The sequence below is a fragment of the Lissotriton vulgaris genome, chromosome 6 (genome assembly GCF_964263255.1).
Source record: "Lissotriton vulgaris chromosome 6, aLisVul1.2, whole genome shotgun sequence".
Lineage (NCBI taxonomy): Eukaryota > Metazoa > Chordata > Amphibia > Caudata > Salamandridae > Lissotriton > Lissotriton vulgaris.
In genome coordinates, this window is record NC_141694.1 from 1,892,013,915 (window position 1) to 1,892,032,666 (window position 18,752).

Below are 18,752 nucleotides of genomic sequence, written 5' to 3' on the forward strand. Positions count from 1 at the left end.
CCCGCTTCGCGGGTCCCGCATCGTGCTGAAGACATCTGCAGCAGTTTATAGGTTTGGAGGGCCAGCGGAGGGAAATCTTTGCCGGGGCTGCGAGCGGCGAGCGCTCACGGAGGGACTACAAATCCCAGGAGCGCCCGCCAGCCCTGAGGAGCAACACCTGGGCCGCTCTCCCCGACCCCTCCCACCTTTCCATCGAGCATTTAAACAGCACTCCCTGGACCTGTGAGTGGGACGCTTTGCTGACCGAGGAGCACTTTTGTTTGGGACTGACCTGCCTGCCTGCCTGTAAGCCTACTGCTCGCGGAACCCGCTTCGCGGGTCCCGCATCGTGCTGAAGACATCTGCAGCAGTTTATAGGTTTGGAGGGCCAGCGGAGGGAAATCTTTGCCGGGGCTGCGAGCTGCGAGCGGCGAGCGCTCACGGAGGGACTACAAATCCCAGGAGCGCCCGCCAGCCCTGAGGAGCAACACCTGGGCCGCTCTCCCCGACCCCTCCCACCTTTCCATCGAGCATTTAAACAGCACTCCCTGGACCTGTGAGTGGGACGCTTTGCTGACGAGGAGCACTTTTGTTTGGGACTGACCTGCCTGCCTGCCTGTAAGCCTACTGCTCGCGGAACCCGCTTCGCGGGTCCCGCATCGTGCTGAAGACATCTGCAGCAGTTTATAGGTTTGGAGGGCCAGCGGAGGGAAATCTTTGCCGGGGCTGCGAGCGGCGAGCGCTCACGGAGGGACTACAAATCCCAGGAGCGCCCGCCAGCCCTGAGGAGCAACACCTGGGCCGCTCTCCCCGACCCCTCCCACCTTTCCATCGAGCATTTAAACAGCACTCCCTGGACCTGTGAGTGGGACGCTTTGCTGACCGAGGAGCACTTTTGTTTGGGACTGACCTGCCTGCCTGCCTGTAAGCCTACTGCTCGCGGAACCCGCTTCGCGGGTCCCGCATCGTGCTGAAGACATCTGCAGCAGTTTATAGGTTTGGAGGGCCAGCGGAGGGAAATCTTTGCCGGGGCTGCAAGCGGCGAGCGCTCACGGAGGGACTACAAATCCCAGGAGCGCCCGCCAGCCCTGAGGAGCAACACCTGGGCCGCTCTCCCCGACCCCTCCCACCTTTCCATCGTCCTGTTGTTCACGTGTCCTATAATTGCCATTCGTACTCCCGCAGCGCAGGAGAGCGCGCGGGAGAAGCCCGGGACAAGGGCGGGACCGTCTGTGGCCGTCCGGGGCCGGTAGAGGCCGGGCTGGGCCACATCTCTAACATTATTCTCCCCTTTATTTTAACTATTGGTCTGTTTAGCACTATTTAATGTAATTGATATTTTGCTTTTTTGTTTTGCTATTTAAATTAACCAAAGTGCCTAGTTTTAATCCGGGTTGTGATTTTGCCTTATCCAGATTTTATTTGGGATATTTCCACATTATTGACTGTATATTTCTGGGACTGGTGTTAACTGCCTCTCGCATAGATTTAATAATGCCTTTAAGATCGGGTAAAGAAAGACAAGTTCAGGTTTCCACCTCTAATGGTACCTTTTCAGGGACTATTGATCAGTTCTTTAAACGTTCCACAGCTATATTGGAGAAAGAGATCGCATTAGCAGAAAAACGGCTCTCGCTGGACATAATTACAGGCAAGCGATCCTCTCTTGGGAGAATCAACGAGGCTGTCTCCCCTGTTCCACTCTCTGTGTTAGATTTAGATAGCGACGTTGTTAATGCAGATCTGGGTTCTGTAACTGTTTCTGAGACCCAAACTGTAGAGTTAGTAGAGTCTGGTCAAGATAGTCGACTTAACATTGCACATGGTAATTTGTTAAATGGTGGGACTATCTCTTTAGACCAGTCCGTAGAGAAATCAGGTCTCTCGGATTCTCCAAATCTCAACATTTCTAAGGAGCGAACGAATTCCCTCTCTGGTGTACAATGTTCACCCTTGCAGAATCCCGGGAAACGTAAAAGGATAGATTCTCCCGTTTTAGAGGCACACAGTGAGGACATAGGAATTGTTCCTGATTCTCTAATACAGTCGGTTAATGCAACTGAGGTTATCCAATCAGAAGATCATAATACCGTAATTAGCATAGTGGAGGGAGTATTTCTGGCTAAGATAGAGTTGTTACTCAAATCCCTACTTTTACCTCTATTTGAGAGAACAAGACTCTTAAACACTAAAATGGACTCCTTAGAGTTGCTGGTGAAAGATAACATAGCTACCTCCAACAGAATCCTCGCTAGTTCAACTTCTAAAGGAATGATCCCCCCTGTTCTGCCCCTTTCAAAGGCTAACCTGGTGAATAGTAAAACAGGGGGTACTAGTACAAAAGAGGGACCATCTGCGCCTAAAGTCCAGCAGAAAGCTACTGTATCTAATCCCAAGAAAATAACTTCTACTGAGGTTGTTCCCAAGTCTAAGGTTGCTAAACCACCACAGGTCAAGAAAAACCCTATTCCCCCTAGCAATCAAAATCAAAGCTTAGGCCCAAAATCTAAACCTATTCCAAGGAGACAATGCGTGAACCTTCCACCAGAGTCACAGCCGTATACCATCATCTTAACTGGTGTGGCCCCTCTTGATGATGGCAAGAGAGAAACGCACATGGACCTATATAACAAGGTTATTTTTTGGCTTAATAAAAACCGCCCTCTTCCACCTAATGTAAAGCCGGAAATTCTTAATGTAAGAAGAGTGGACTGGGTCGGTTTTAACAAGAAAGATCTTGAGGGGGATTGTGTGGTAATAAGTTTTAGAGAGCCATGGGTGGCAGAACTCATTAGTAGAGAACCAAGATTCGGAAGAGTGGGGGATGTGCAAACCCTATTGTTGAATTATTTCTACCCTGCTTTATATTCAACTAGACCCCAAACTCCGTTTCAGTATCCTAGTAGAGACAGGCAAAGAGAGAGATTCCCTTTTGACACTTCTATTTTCCCACTGTTTCATCCACGTCTTACAAATCGGTTCGCTCCACTGTCCGGCCTGGAGGGCGTGGATTGACTCAATAGAGAACCACCTGCTCGGGGGCTGACGGAGGATGTAGGGAATCACCCTACTATCTATTCTTTGTCTCCCAGGGCAGAGATAACTTTAGGGACCAGTAGAAACGCTGAAGTGGTGGTAGGAAGGGAAACACCCCTAAATTTATCTACACAACTTTTTCCCTGTGGAAGAACAGTGAAATCCTCTATAAATCTGTTAGCAGATCCCACTCACTCCCTTGAAGTCTTGTCATGGAATATAGCGGGACTAAAGGGGAAAATGACTGGGGATGACTGGGGCTCCTTTGTGGATACCTATGATATAATTATTTTGCAGGAAAGTTGGACCACTGAAGCCATACATCGGGCTGGTTACCTTAACTATTATAAACCAGCTTGCAAAGGTCCCAAAGGACGTCCTTCTGGTGGTCTTGTCATCTGGATTAGACAATCTTTGGCAATTACAATTACTACTGTTCCCACCTCCAGTAATGATATTTTGGCCTTAAAACTTTCTGGTAAAAACAACCCGGATCTTTTTTTGATAAATATATATGCAAGAGGTCAACCTGGTGGGAAACCCATGAAAGCGGTCAGTGACCTGGATTCCTTACTGTATGAAATTTGCAGAGAAAAGTGTGTCATGGTGGCAGGTGATTTTAATTGTTCCTTCGAACCTTTCCCTACCCTTGACAAAGATGGGTACGGGGAAATTGATTTAATTTGGAATATTCCATATCTATCTATTCCCCCAATTAAAAAAGTTACAGAGGCCGCTATGCAGTGGTTAGGCCTTTGCCTTGAATGGGACTTGCGAGCTGCCAATGGCAGAACCAAATCTGACCAGATGGGCAAGGTCACTTTTGATAACTCTATGCACTCTAGTCGTATTGACTATTTTCTAATCAGCATAGAGTATTGGAAAATCCTAGAGGACATGGAAGTAGTCACACGACCAGAAAGTGACCATAATCCCTTGGCAATAAAATTATCACTGAATGAGGGATTGAATGGGGTCTCACCAACATCCATTACCACAGCCGAGGCCATTCTTACTAATGACTGTAGAAGGGTTCGATGGGCTAGGTTTCTAGATAATCCTGCCACCATAGACGAGATTGCAATAGAGGTCTTAGCTGCCACTGATTTGATGGTTCCCATACTTAATGTCGGCACTTTTTTAGAACAAATAGGGATGATTCATGACTCCCTTTTTAATAAAATTAAAACCTTTTTTAATAAACCTGTAAAGGGGAGAAATAATGGCCCTGCTCCAAGGAACAAATGGTATAATAAAGCCTGTCGCACTGCCCATAGTTCCTTGTTAGACGCTATTAAATCCAAGTCGGTCACTGACATAAGATTAGCTAGGGTTAATTATAAGAGAGCTCTCAAAGATGCCAAAATAAATTGGGACGATCAGCGTTGGTCGGACCTATACCAAGCAAGCTCCTCTTCCAATCAACAAAAATTTTGGGAGGTTGTGAGATGGGGAGGATCTGGGGACCAGAAAAATCCAGTCAATCACGTGCCAGCCGAACAATGGGTCAAGCACTACGCGACGCAGTTTAGTAACACGGAACGGATCTCCCTAGCTAGGGAAGATGCCAGTGTGCTGACTGCAGAGCTTTTGCCCGATCACATTGTCTTCACTGAAATGGAAGTCGTTGCTGCTCTAAAACGAGCTCAGAATGGTAAAGCCCCCGGCATGGACTGTGTCCCAGCAGACCTTTTTAAGTACGATCAAGTGCACTGGGTCCTGTATATAACTACCCTGGCTAATGCAATAGCAAGAGGAGCTAGCATTCCAACGTCGTGGAAAGGGGCAGAGATCTTGCCCGTGTACAAAAAAGGGGATAAAACTGATGCGGGAAATTATCGCCCCATCAGTCTTATTGACGCCTTACAAAAAGTAGTGGCCAGAATGTTATTAGGGAAAATTGAATCTTGGATGTTAGGAGCTGATATTCTGTCTCCAATGCAGGCAGGCTTTAGGGCAAACATTAGCACTGTGGACCAAATATTAAGATTTGTGATGATTTATTGGAAAACTGTGCTCTTGGGGGGTGGCAAGATATTCGCTGCATTTGTAGATCTCAAATCAGCGTTTGATCTGGTCCCCAGAGGTAAGATGTGGGCTGCTCTGAGACGGATGGGTGTTCCACCTGCGCTACTTGAACTTACCATCAGATTGCACGAGGGGAATTTTGCTAGAGTGAGATGGGGTCGTCAGGGCCAGGTTACTGAATCCTTCCCAGTAACTCGTGGAGTGAGGCAGGGCTGTGTCCTGGCCCCCACTCTCTTTATACTCTTTATCAATCAGGTGGTTAAGTTCCTGTCAGCTATCCCCACTGATGCCCCATCACTGGGGGGGACTAAATTCCCCCTTTTAATTTTCGCAGACGACACACTTATACTGGCCAAAACACAGAAGGGACTGCAGGCAGCTATAAATAAATTTGTGGACTTCTGTAATGAGAATGATCTAGAAATCAACATTAACAAGACCAAGTTCATGGTGTTTACAAAGAACAAACCGTTGAGGGGTCATGTTACGATGAATGGGTCTACTTTAGAGCAGGTTGAAGTAATGACTTACCTTGGTGTAGTAATGGACTACAGGTTACGCTGGAAAGAGCAAGTTGCGGCGCTAAGTCTGAAATTTGCTCGTTTGTCCGGCTGTTTGGTGAAGGAGCAGCGGTGTTCTTTGACTAAAAGAGTTTTGCCTGCACTTAAAATCTATAGTGCAAAAATTAGATCAGCAATATTATATGGGGCTGATATATGGGGTTGTGTGGACCTGGCTGTCCTTGAGAGGATCCAGAACAAATTTCTCCGTAACTTAGTTAATCTTCCCCCTTCAACACCTGTATTACCACTCCTTATGGACATGGGCTTTTATTCTATAAAATTCCAAGCTCAGTTTAGGATGGTGGCGTTATGGAGGCGCATTTGGTCTACCCCGGATCTTGCTATGTTTGCTCAAGAACTACAGGACGTTAGAAAGCAATCAGGGGCAGCTGAAATACCATGGCTTAAGCTAATCAGAAACATTCTTACTGGAATGGGTCTTCCCCAGTTATGGTCAGATCCGGGCTCCCATATCTTTCCCTCAAAGAAAGATTTCAAACTACTCTTTTGGTCCATGGTGAAAGAAGAACACGTTGCTCTTTCAGCGAAACCGAATCTGACTGGTCAGTTTCTGCTTTACAAAGCAGTTCCACATACTGAGACCTATTGGGATGTAATTCCTAAAACCTTAGACAGGAAACTCTACCATCAGTTTCGTCTAGGTACATTACCTCTAAGGGAATTCACTAGTGGTTGGTTGAAATCAGAGTCATCCTGCTGTCCTTGCTGTATTGGACACATAGAAACAATAGGTCATTTTTTGTTCGTATGTACTGCCTACCATGAACCACGCCATAAGTGGTTAAAGCCCATCTGTACTAGATTAAAGACCAGGGTGAGCAAGGAAGCTTTATTTATCCTAAAAACCAACACCTCCGATTGGCTATCTATTGGTCTAGCAAAGTTTCTTGGATGGGCTTGGTTAATAAGGATCAAGTCGGTTCGTAATACTATATCCTCAAACTCAACCTGAAACTGAAAAGGCATGTTAATTTTATCATCTCCTGACCAGTATTGTTGTTGCTGCTGCTGTATTTATAATCAAATGTAAGGAAAATATTATTCCTCAGGTCGTCTTTATTCGTATATTTAATTGTGGATTTTAGCAAATCTTTTTTAACCAAATTTGTACGTACCTTTTTTTTTAAGTTATATATATTTAGGACTATGTCACTCTGATTACACTTATGTTACTCTGATCATATATATATTTATGTCTATGATTATGTTATCCTGATGCATGTACATACTTTGTCTTTTATGAAGAAATTTCGAAATAAAGACGATAAAAAACTGAAAAACTGAAAACTGAATAAAGACAAGCTTTTCTTGTAGGCTCCGCCCCTTATCCCTCGGTCCTTCAATCTCTCATCATCGGCCCCGGTGGAGATGATTGGAGGGGGTTCTGGGGCTCCTCCCCCCCCCCGCCTCTGACGTCACTGGTAATGGCAGGGGTGGGACCACAGCAGCCCTGGATGCCAGACACAGGCAGGCGAGTTATTTTCAACCCGAAGTGAGCTGCTGCAGGTGAGTTGTCGTCGATGTGGGAGGGTGGGAGGGAGGGGCCTGGAGCCGGGGAAGGTGCTGAGTGACGGGGTTTTGTTCCCTCCTTTTGTTTGCGATCTAATTGTGGCGTAAGGGCCTGAGCTGCTGCCTCTGGAGCTGGGAAACAGGTCCGAGTATCGGCGTCTGTCCTACAACCTGTGATTCGGAGTAAATCACAGACCCTCCCGGCGCCTGAAATAAATGTGAAAGTAGCTGTGTAATGTAATGTCCTGACAACGTAAGGTGCTAAAAGGAGCTGAAAAGCGCTGCAGACACTTAGAACTGCCGAGTTTTTCTTTTAGGGGTTTGGGGGCGGGGTGGGGGCAAAAGTGCCTCTTGGGTGCTTCTCGGCACCAGCCCTGCCCCGGTTGGCAGGTCTGTAACTGGCGCCCATGAAAAGCCTCCAATACCTTTAGTCTGAGTTCACCTGCATAAAGCTAATTAAAACAGGGGATTTTATCTTTTTCCATGGTATCGCCCCGTGTGAAAGTAGGCCGTATGACGGCTGTTCTGACGTCTCAGTCCTTCCCTTCCCTCTCTCCCATCTGCCTCCCTAAACCGGAAGCTAGCATCCTAGGACCGGTTTCTGGGTAGGGTGACCAGAATTTTAAAGCCAAAAAAACGGGGCATTTGAACAAATTAGAAGAAGGACTACAATTTTACTTCAAGCAATGAGAGCGCTCCTCAGCAGAGAATTACAGAACAGGCAGTAAGAACATTCATAACATGACATTTTTAAGCCCAGTAGCTTGCCTGTTAATTAAATTGCTTTCTTGAAACAACTGCTAACTATCCCTGCTTTGTAAAACATAAAACACCTCCCCCCGTTTTCAGTCGACTCTCTAAAAACGGGGACATGAGCTAAATTTCTTGAAATTTGCTGGGGCAGCTGGTTAAAAATAGGGACTGCCCTGGTAAAACGGGGACGCCTGGTCACCCTATTTCTGGGTAACACCCTTCACCAGCCACGCTACGTTGAATCCAGTGGCAAAGTGAGCCCGGGACTCACGTCTGAGCATACCCTGCCAACTCACCCCGAAACCGGTCCCAGGAGGCTTGTGTCCGTCCAGGGCAGACCTGGCTTGGCAGTGCGAGCTGGACTATTCCCATGAGGCTCAGGGTCAGACTGGTGAGTGTCTGAAACGTTTAAGCGCTCCGTCCATCATCTCCTTGTGTTTGCGAAGTGTTTTTTTCTGCCAAGTCACAATGACCATGAACTGCACACGCAGGCCCTGCCACGGCAGGACTGAGACATGGCTAGGGGTCTACTTACGTGGGCCACACAATCAGTGCTGCGGGCCCACGAGTAACATTTAATGTGCAGGCCCTGGGCACCTGTAGTGCACGTTATTAGGGACTTATAAGCAAATCCAATATGCCAATTAGGTACGATCCAGTGGTACAGTGTTTTAGGGGAGAGAGTACAAGCACTTTAGCACTGATTAGCAGGTCTCAAGCGTGCAGAGTCCTAGAGACAGCAGAAATGGGTACAGAACAATTTGAGTGAAGCAGGCAAAACGTTGAGGGAAGACCACCCTGAGCCTGTCGGGTCGAACGCAGGGGTATTGTGGGTGGAGGTCCATGCCCGTGCTCTCCTGCAGTGAGCAGATGTGGGGTAAAGTGTAATTTGTTCCTCTGGGAGGGATCCAGCCATTGAGGTGAAGGGGGGGGGTATGGGGGTGTCCAGAAGTGTTGATTTTTTCTTTTTCGGTCGCAGCCTACCACACAGCTGCTCAATACATCTGGGGGAGTGTCAGAAAGTTGTCCTGGGAATGCATCTGCCCCTGCTCGATCGTCACATTTGCTGTGCAACATGAACAGCAGAGCAGGGGGCACTTTCACACTTCTGTGAAAGAGCCATTATGCTGTAAAGCCAACAAAATCTGTGCGAACGACTACTTTTCATCTTGAGTCAATCCAATGTAAATAGGTCATTGTCCCATCTCCGTGAAAAGCGTGGAGTTTCCACAGCTGCAAGTATATTGCAGGGTTTAGAGGCAAAATGTGAAAGAGACTTTAGGGTTTCACTCACAGCAATAAACACATGCTAACCACATGCTAACCTTCCCACTCTCCGCTAATTTCAAGCCCCTTAGTCTGGTCAGCATGTGTGTTTCCGATCTGTTATTTTTAACTTTATTCAATGTACAAGTATTTGTTAGTGTTTTGCCAGCAGTCCGTTATCCTCACATAAGACCCATCGAAATAACATTTAACTATTATGTATTATTTTGTTTACTGTTTATTTAGGGAACAGGGTGTCAAGGAAGCTAATTAACAGATTAGGATTCATGATTACATTTTCACTTTTTCTTTGTGAGAAATACCTTATTTCCGTGTGCTTGTGCGGGCTGCATAGCCTGTGGGCATGGATGCAGCATAGCCCATGGGCACACATGCAGCATGGGCCCGTGGGCACGGATGCAGCATGGGCCCGTGGGCACGGATGCAGCATAGCCCGTGGGCACGGAGGCAGCATAGCCCGTGGGCACGGATGCAGCATAGCCCGTGGCCCACGCCACAAGCTGCATATTAAGCACAGTGGCTCTGGCAATATAGCAGGCTTGAAAAATCTTTGCAGAAACACCAACCCTGTCTTTGACAAGTTATTTCTACAGTGTTGTTAACATGAATAACATTTCCTACATGGTATTTCTCAGTCCTCTGACCTAAGCAAGCATTGTCCAAGCCAATAGGTCTCGCCTATGAAAGCTATTGGTTTGGCAATGTTTTGAAGCCCTGCTCTAAAGCATTGTGAATGAAACTAATTTGAAAAAGCACTATGCCGCTGCCAGAGCTTATGCACTTTTAGGTCGAACCTAGGAAGCACGCATGCCCTGTTTGGAAGACCTGCTGTAATCTCTATATGGAGTTTAATCCTGCCTGCAACTTTGCATTGGTTTACTCCTACTTCCCTCTCCTTTGCTGTATCCTAATTGATTGGTGCTCCATAGAAATCAGTTCTGTTTCTCACTAAGGAGCACTGACCAAGTACAGTTTCCTTACGCTATGGATGTGTATATGTTCCTTTGGGAACTACTTGTTTTATTTACTGCTTGTATTATATTGTGTGTGCCTCTAGTACACTGCAGCGTTTACTTCATTATCACAGTGCCTGATTCATCGGCATGGGCATCCGCAGGGGGGGGCAAGGAGGTGAGCTTGCCCCCACCCCTGATCCCTGAGACATCCGATGCAGGCCGTACAGGTGGTGACGTGGATGGTGTGGCTCGATTCAATTCAGATGCCTGGTTTCTTTTACTCAGGCACTCCATAACTTGCCCCTCCCCAAGTCAGCCCCCACTGTCAACTATGAGGCAGCAGGCTCACACAAAATGGTATAAGTAGTCACTTTAAGGCGCAAGGGGATGCGCCTTTATGGTAACTACTTGTGTCATTATTGACAGACCCCAAAGCTGTGTTTGTCTGCAGGGCCGTCAATATTAAGAACGCGAGAAAGCCCTTGTAATGACGGCCCTGCTTGATGAGCGGGACAACTGCTGCTGATTGGCAAGAGAGAAGTTCCTGGCCGGGCTGCTCCCACAGCTTGAAATAAGCATAACCTCTTCTGTTTTCTGTCTAGCTCCTCACTTGCTGAAAACGTGACTCAAGAACTGGCTTCCCTCTCTTTCCTCTCCTTTGTGTCTTTCGTTCACCTTTAATATGGATCTAAAAAGGAAGTAATACTTTTGCTGGAAACGTCTTTTCTGACATTTTTCTATTCCAAAGTGCAGCCTCGGGATAGAGAGAAAAAATAATGTTAAAAATACGAAAAACAAATCTATACTACTATAATAAAGGAAGAACTTTGAGGCGAGTAAACTCTGGAACCACAGCGCCAATCCTCACACCCGATACACCGTTGTATTCGTCAGGGTGTGCAGATGGTTATAGGCTATATAAATAAAAAAAAAACGTTATTTAAAAAAAGTACATTAAAAAAAAAGTAGTCCCTCCGAAGTAGCACCGGCCGCGACGTGCATGCTCACGTCAGGAGCGCAGGGAGGAGCGGCCTCCAGAAGCGTGACGAGGAGTGGCAGACATGGCGCGGGGGAGGAGCGGTGACGTTAGGAGCAGCGGACAGGCCGGAGGAGCAGTGACCAGAGGTGGTGAGGTGACAAGCAGCGGACAGGCGGGAGGAGCAGTGATGTGAATAGCAGCGGACAGTGGCGGTGAGGAGCGGCAGACCGGTAAACTGAGGAGCGCGGGGGAGGAGCGGCGGCTGAGGTAAGGGGACCCACGGACAATGTTGGGGCAGGCGGGGGTCAGGGCAGGTGGGGGACGGGCCGGGCAAGGGCCCAGGCTTCTGGACAATGTTGGGGCGAGTGGGGGTCGGGGAAGCCTGATTGCTCCCGGACAAGGTCGGGATGGGCTGCTAGTAACTAAATAAAGCAAGACATAATGGTCACAAAGGGGGCAGCTTGGTTTTATTTACACCCAAATACATTAGTGCCACTTTACAGACTTTTCCAGTGAAGCTCTACTTTAATTTTTTCTTGCCTGACTGCTAGATCTTAATGTGAGGGTGGCACATAGCGAGGAAAGAGATTTGTCATGTCCTCCGCACCTCTTCCATTAAGGGACTTATGGACTAGACAGAGAGCCTTAAATTGCACTCTACGCCTGACAGGGAGCCAGTGGAGTTGCCGTATGGCGTGCAATGTCGGATGACATTTAGGGAGCTCTAGCAAGACTCTGGCTGCCGCGTTTTGGATTGATTGAAGTTTTGCAAATTGTTTTTCCCCAGTGCCTAGGTACAGGGCGTTACAATAGTCTATACGGGACAACACCAAAGCTCCGACCACTGTTTTCCTCAGTGTGAATGGAATATATGGCAGGATTTTCCGGAGCACCTTAATTGTAAAGAAACAGGCCGATGTAACTTGACTGATTTGGGCGGTACAGGTTAGTTCTTTATCAACCATGAAGCCCAGGTTCCTAACCTTATATGCTGGGACGGAACATGTACCAGCTTCTGGAGGCCACCAAAGGTGACTCCAGATGGAGGGTTTTTGGCCAAACTCAATCACCTCCGGTTTTTTCAGTGTTGAGTTTTAGAAAGTTCTTACTCATCCAGCTCCTTACGTCTAGGAGACAGTTACGAAAGCGCTCTGCTGTGGCCTCCACCGTCTGGGATAGTGACACCACTATCTGGGTGTCGTCGGCATAAGATACTAAGCGCAGACCGTGAGATTTTGTAAGTTTTGCCAGTGGGGTGACGTACAAATTAAACAAGGTGAGGGAGAGCGCAGATCCCTGGGGGACACCCCCTGCGAGAGAGAACTCTCCTGATTGAAGGCCCTCCCAGTGGATTTGCTGTACTCCTGCTTCTAAGAAGGACCTGAGTAGAATTAAGGCAGTATCTGTAATGCCTACTGTTCCGAGCCTGTCTAATAGGACCCTGTGACTAACGGTGTTGAATGCGCCGTCAGGTCCAGCAATATCAGAGCAGCTCTGCCTCCTTCATCCATGATTCTACGAATTTCCTCAGTGGCCATAATTAAAGCGAATTCCGTAGAGTGACATGACCTAAAGCATGCTGGGTAGAATCTAAGATGTTATTTTGGTCTACGAATTCCATTAATTCCTGGTTCATTGCTTTTTAGATCTCGCCTGTCAATGAACTTGCGCATTGAGCTTGCGAGAATATAGGGGCTTAACCAGAGCTTAACCACCGGGCGATTCCATGCAGTGCCCGTGAAAAGCAAGCACAATGCTCAAGCGCATTGACCTAAAATGCGCGTGCACATGTAAGCCAGCCATCTGCCTCCTGCAGCTTCAGTTGAAAGGCATCCGCACCGCCCCCTGCTGCATCAAAGGCTTTTGGCAGTGTCACATTTCACACACCCCCCCCTCCCCACAGCAATGCCAAGAGCTTTCACTTTCACGGCCGCCACGCCGTGTCTCTCGTTTCTCCTCACCCCTTCCCCCCCTCCCCACTCGCTTATCAAAGGCTGCTCACTCTCCTTCTCCCCTGCCCCCACCCCATCCGACTTGTCTTCATTTCGCGCCGAATTTTTTTTGCGGGCCGTGTCTCTCGTTTCTCCACCCCATTCCCCCCTCCCCACTCGCTCATCAAAGGCTGCTCATTCTCCTCCCCCGCCCCCCACCCCATCCGACTTGTGTTCATTTCACGCCGACTTTTTTTTTTTCCGGCCGCCAATGCATGTTATTTAGGGGGATTTGTCTTTGTTTCCGTTAGTCAGTTACCTTCATACCATGCACCCACCCATAACCACTTGCTCTATTTTACTTCCCTGGGCGCCCCCGTGAGCGCATGGGAACGGCGTTTCCTTGATTACACTAAAGTGTGCTCTTTGGAGGTGGACGCAGGCGATCATGAGGATAGCGCTTCATTCCATTTCATGGCCCCAAATTGAGGAGAGCAATGCCCTAAATATAGAGCGTTTCATTAAGGTAAAAACGTCATAATTACAGCTTCGTGTACAATGATTCCAAAGACTATAGCACATCTAATAACGTTGCAAAGGCATCGCCACAGCAGCAGGACAAGCGCATACACTTAAAACTCTCTTCCGGGACCCATACATGCCAGCTCTCACAACATCCACACACCGCATATAGCTTATCTGCCTCATAGGCCCATAAATCTCAGGCTGCTTGTTTCCTTCGCTCTCACATCCTAGCCCAAACATTGCAGACCAATCTGAAAAAAATACTTGTAAAATGTTTCACGATTTTCTCTCTCCAACAGTCAGCAGCCAGTCTGGGCCACTCCCTCCCTCCCAACACCACCTGCCTTTCACTGCTTGTTTACCATCTTGTTGTCAGTTGTCCATTTTGCTTGTCTCGCCTGTTGTCTGTGCGTTACCAATGCTTGTTTTAACAGTAATAGTTCTGTAAGCTGTGAGTGGGAGAGAGGCTCATGGTTACTTTTTCTGAGTTCTTTTAATTTTAAAATTGTTAGAAATCACATCCCAAACTCACCTTACTTCATGATATTACTAGAAGAAATTTACGGTTTTGTAATATCTTAGCTGGTGTTGTTGCTCTAATTTTTGTGTGCTGAAACCGGGAGTTGGGCGGAATAGTTTGCTTCTCGTTATCTGATCTCAGTACGGCAAGGAAAGTGTGTTTTTTTAACAAGCCTGTTGTGTGCCTTGCTTCTCGTAGGGGACGGATGTAAATTTAGAGATCTGCCTTAGGAATGGCCAAACCCACCCTCTAACTAAAACAGCTGTTCCCTATGTGCTGCAGTATCAAGCTCCTTATAAAACACCCAGGGTAAACAACATCAAGAGGTTAAAGCCTCCAGTGCATATTTGCTGCTCTTTAGTACTGCTCATAGCACCACCCGAAAGGCTGTTGCCACATCCAGGACCTGGCATAATTTTGAGGGATTATTCAGTAGCTGGGTTAAATTTGCATTGCCTTTTTGTACCAGTGTCTATAATATGCGAGGCAAAGGAAGGGCACACAAACACAAAGATAATAATTCATTCCGTATGGTTTGGCACCTTTCACTTTCCGCACCCCACCCCTTGTTGCTTTTTACAAAGCTGCATTTACTTGAATTCTGCCTTTTCTGACTTCCCAGTCCGCATTATAAATTACAACTATTAGGGAAGTATTATTTACTTTTAACATTTATAAGCCATTGTGTAAGTATTATTTACTTTTAACATTTATAAGCCATTGTGATTATAAAATACAAAAAATAAAAAGAAACTACTTTCAAAACGTCAACATAAGTAAAAAAATAATTACATCTACAAAAAAATTAGCTCCAACTTTTCTAATGGGAGACCTATTGCATTTCCAAAGCTTGTTCAAGTATCTTGGCCGGTAGGGGAAGGCACGATATCGGGCGATAGTGCTTGGATTCCAATGGTTCTAGGTATTCCTTTTTCAAAATGGGCCTGGTACATGCCTTTTTCCAACTTTGAGGAAAGACTCCAGAGTTTATTATTACATTCTGTAGAGGGGCCAGAGTTGAGCTGATTGCCTCAGGGGCCAGGTGGAGTATGTAAGGAGGACAGGGGTCCGGGGGTGATCCTGATTTGGTCTGAATTAACAGATTTGTGACCTGATGTTCGTTAAGGAGGGAAAATTGGGAAAGATGATTTGCAGGGGGTGCAGTCTGTTCCCTATGGTCGGATGCTACTGTTGTTGACCGATTGTGGAGATCGTCATAGACAGCTTGTACTTTATGTTGGAAGAACAGAGCCATATTGTCCACAAAATTCTGATCAGGGGCAAAGATAGAGTCTCGAGGACACTTAGCCAAATTTGAGACCGTTTTGCATAATTCTTTTGAGGAGTTTGACGCCTCTTGATTTTTTTGGGTAAAGAAGGCCGATTTGGCCTGTTTTATCTTTGTTTTATATTCAAGTAGGACTCTAGTATATTCTTTCCTATGTTGGATGCTGTAGTCGGATCCCCAGATCGGCTCATAGTGGCGGCATTTGAGTTTTATTAGTTTGACGTCAGCAGTATACCATGGTGAGGTATCTTCTAGGTGAGTCGTCTTCTAGGTTTCTTTATTTCCTCGGGGGCCAGCTCATCTATCGCCTGGCTGATCCATGCGTTGAAATTAATTGCCCCACTGTTACTTTCTTCGATTAAGGGGGCATTTCCTGATAGAATTTTAGTAAGTTGGTCAGCTTGAATGTTCTTCCAGGATCGAGTTTTGGCAGGAAGCGAATAATCCCTTCGCCGGGTGATGGGAAAGTTAGTTTTTAAATTAAAGAAGATGGCTGCGTGGTCCGACCAAAGAACTGGCAAGACCGATGTTAACCTAATATGGTCATTATTAGTAAAAATGCTGTCGAGCGTATGGCCCGATCGATGCGTGTATTTTGAAACTATCTGTTCCATCCCAAAACCTTGGAAATTATCGATGAGGGTGGCCGCATCAGTATCATTATTTGCCTCTGGATAGAAGTTAAAGTCACCTAGAACCGTGAAAGTGACTGTGTCGAGGCAGGATTCTAGGAAGGTTTGAAGCGCTCTAACGAAAGGGGCTCTAGGTCCCAAGGGCCTGTATACCAGTAGGCCTGAAAACATTTTTTGATTTTTGTCCTTGATGCTAAATGTCATAGCCTCAGCTTCCAAACCTGATTGTGGGAGGACGTTTACTTTTAGATAAGAGCGGTAGATTAGCGCCAATCCCCCCCCCACCCCCCTCCCCCCATTGCTCCTGTTCTATCAACCTGTGCTACTGAGTAACCGGTAGGGACAGCGATATTTCAGTCTGGTCCTGACGAGTCAGACGCCCAGGTTTCTGTAAGGAAAATCAAGTCGGCCGAGTTATCTGTTATTAACGTTTCTAGCCCATATTTATGTGTAGGCATAGATCTTACATTTAGTAGAATACTTTTTATTATTTTGTGATTGTCATCTGTAAGCCCCTCGGCTGCATCTGTGTTTACACAAGTGGTTGCTGAATTCGGGGTGGTGTTATTGGTCTTACATCCCATGATATTAGTAGGCTGATTGCCATCTCTAGGAGGTACAGCTAAATTCTTAAGCAAGAAGCCGCAGGAAGGGCAGCCGCTGGGGTTAATGGCACAGTGGTCAAGCATGATGGTAGGTTTTTCACAGTTACCAGTGTGTAACTCCAGCAGTTCATCACGGGAGAGGCTAATTTTTGAGAAATGGGCAGGGGTAGTGGCACTGGGCACGGTTCCGGCGTGGACGGGCGCGGACGGGCTTGCCTTGTGCGTGCCTTCGGCGTGCTGGCGGCGCGCGTCCGCTACGCGTCCGGCTGAGCATTGGGCTAAGTAGGCTCTCCCCGGAAGTAGCGCCAGCTAGAGCGCGTCCCCACCTGTCTCAGGATGGCGGCTCTGCTCACTCCGAAGACCCAGAGTTACCCTGCTCTCCCTCCGCAACAAACGGGACGTCCCGCGGCGGACCAGGGATACGGGCAATAAGGTGCAGTGAATTCAGTCAATTTAAAATGTGCAGTACTTTGGAAACAAGTTATTAAAAACGTAGTAATCACGTAGAAATGCAAATATCAGCACGCAGCTCGCAGCAGTTTTTAGTTTGGCAGCAATACTTTTGTGATCTAAGACCTGTAAGTAAAAAACGGTACTCAGCTGAGTTAGCAGCGTTCTGTTTTGGCCTTCCTTCTAATGGCAGGCCTGTAGTCACAGGTTGAGTGGTCTCAAATGGGTGGCATAATATGCGCTGCAGCCCATGTCAGACCCCTGGTGTACCTATGCCCTGGGTACCTTAGTATTATATACTAGGGACTTACAAGGATACCCCAGTAGCCAATTAGGAAGGTACCAAAGTACTTGCCATAATCAAATTTAGGGAGGAAGCACAGTAACTAGGGTCCTGATTAGCAGGATCCCAGTTAGACTAGTCAGAAAACAAAACAACAGCGAAAAGTGGGGGTAAGCCGGAAACAGATCCTACGTTCCTACATTGCTTATGAAAGAGGGTGTGCGGTCCAGACTGGCAGTGGAGTAAGATAAAAGTTATACACGTTACTTACTGCTTATGAAAAAGGGTGTGCGGACCCGCAGCTAATTATGTAAAAGCAAAACCCAGGTCTTGAAAAGTAATTCTCCTCGTAACTTGCAGGCACCTTGTCGCCTTAATTATGTAGTACCAATGGGCAGTGTCTCAAAAAGGAAGAACTTTTCCTTGGTGTATTTGAGAGATGCAGCTCTTTTGAATAAGTGCCTGCAAAGCGCTATGTTTCTGTTGGGATCTGAGTGAGGTGTCACTATTTTGATCAAAATTTAACCTCACTCTCCATAGGGGCATTGTCGGGTGGAGTGCAGCTCTTTAGGCAGGACTGGGTGTGGAGACTATACATGTGTGTGTATGCAATGATGCCAACATGGGGTGTGCATGTTTGAAGCCACTTCTCTTCGGCTTGCAACTGGAGAAGTATCTCTTTGGGATCAAACTAATTGGCTTGTCATTGAAGGACGAAAAGGAGCAATGAAATCAGCACAGACAAACTTCAAAGTTGAATTAAGCGAACGATATTTTTGAGACAAGAAAAAACTAAAAATAATTCCCCAACCCTTTAGTTTTAAAACTAATAGAATGGTCGATGAAAAACGAACACATCATAACATTACCATCTACTATGCAATAACCTAGCCTGTATTTGACTCTCGGCTATCTCTCTCGCCACTTTACTTAGTTCTTTGGGTTCTAGGCCCTGGCCAGTTTGCATTGGCATATTGATCTCTTCTTAGTCCTACCAGACACCTTCTTCACACTGATCTTTAAGTCCTTTCTCAAACTTACTGGTATCAGGCCAGCACTGCCATATCTCAGTGATTCCAGGTTATATTATGTCTGACCCGGACGCTCTAGACAAATTAAGAGGTAGAATGTTCACTTGCCTGGATACCCCACCCCATTTTCTGAAAACTAGAAGCAATTGTATTCGTCTATCTCCACCTTTGGTCATCTCTCATCGATCTCCAGCAAGTCTTACTTGATATGATGTATTCGTTCCGGACCTGCCGCTTTAGCAGATTACTTTTCTCCTAAATGTATCTGTTAGCAACATCAGAAAGAGCTGGGGCTACCTCATAACCCCTCTCCCCCCCCACCCATCTACATTACTTTTTAGGGCTCGCTGCCGTTAGCAGCGCGAAGCGCTGCCGC